At 34.6% G+C, this 1,332-nt stretch overlaps 1 protein-coding gene across 3 annotated transcripts in view; it reads left to right on the plus strand.

Moving 5' to 3' along the window:
• cntnap2a (contactin associated protein 2a) overlaps positions 1–1,332 on the plus strand; it is a 331,856-nt gene that overhangs the window by 318,171 nt on the left and 12,353 nt on the right. The window lies entirely within an intron of this gene.

Raw genomic sequence — 1,332 nt, forward strand, 5'->3', positions numbered from 1 at the left:
TGAGTCATGCTATTGCAGCTAGGAAAATAGATCTGACTTTCAGGAAAGTAAAATATCTGTACAGTTTTTAAAACATAGGATAATTTATTTATGTGAGTTGACTGTTCATTCCACAGCTATGCTCCAAGTTTACCTGCTTGGGTTAAACCAAACAAACATTTTCACAGACAAGTCAGTTTTCCTGTGTGCTGTCCAAAAGTAAAAGTCTGGCCTTCAGGGCACAGTGAATGTTGTGTGTTTTGTTTTGTTTTTCAGCCGTTGTCATTTTTATGTTCTTTATGTATATTTTGATCAATATATGCCCAAAAGCTGATGGTTATATTGTGTTCTAATCTGTAGTTACTTGTAGTTATTATGTAGTTAAATAAAAATAAAAAAACAAAAACAACAATTAAAGCACATTGTCTCTGGCGCAATAGATGTAATGTAATTGCACATTAAGTCCACTAGAGGGAGCCAGATGACAGCAGAGAATTATTGGTGCTGCCTCTGATCTCAGCTCTGCCAGTCTAGGTGTACATGCACATTTCTGGCTGGTTAGATAAATACTATTTTAATATGTACATTGTCACTTTTCTCATTAGAATCACCTTGATATTTGGTAGGCTAGCAATAGACTCTTCAGGATTCCCACAGTGCTTGACCAGATTAGATGATTGTCAAAATAACAATCCCCAACCTTTACTTGAGATAGATATTCTGTCTGATATGGCTATTCAGGTTTGGCAGCCACTAGGTTTTTGTCACATTTCTGTGATACAGATTCACATCTTTGTTCATCACTTTGTCCAGGAACTGATTTAGCTGATTATGATTATGATTATTAGGGTGATTAATGAACAAGCTGTAAGGAGGCTAAAAGAGGACTTTAGGGGCCAGGACTGGGAAGCAGTTTACAGAGAGGAAGACTTAGACAAAGCATATGAACAATTTTTAAATATATTTAAGAAAGTATATGACAGGAACTGTCCTCGTAAGCAGTATAAAAACAAAAGGAATTACAGTGGGAAACCGTGGATGAGTAAAGGATTACAGAATGCATGTAAAAAGAAGAATGCGTTATATAAGGAATTCATAAAGGACAGATCAAAGAAGGCGGAAGAAAAATATAAGTCATATAAGAACAAATTAATTGAGGTTTTGAGGAGATGTAAGAAACTATATTACTCTAAAGTATTAGAGGATAATAAAAATAACATGAGAGGTACTTGGAATATATTAAATAAATTGATTAGAAACAGTTCCAGCAAGAGTAACTACCCTCAATATTTTTTGGATAATGACACACCGGTCAGTAGACTAGAGGATGCAGTAGATAAGTTTAATAGGTTT

This window comes from Monopterus albus, unplaced genomic scaffold, assembly GCF_001952655.1.
Source record: "Monopterus albus unplaced genomic scaffold, M_albus_1.0 scaffold78.1, whole genome shotgun sequence".
Lineage (NCBI taxonomy): Eukaryota > Metazoa > Chordata > Actinopteri > Synbranchiformes > Synbranchidae > Monopterus > Monopterus albus.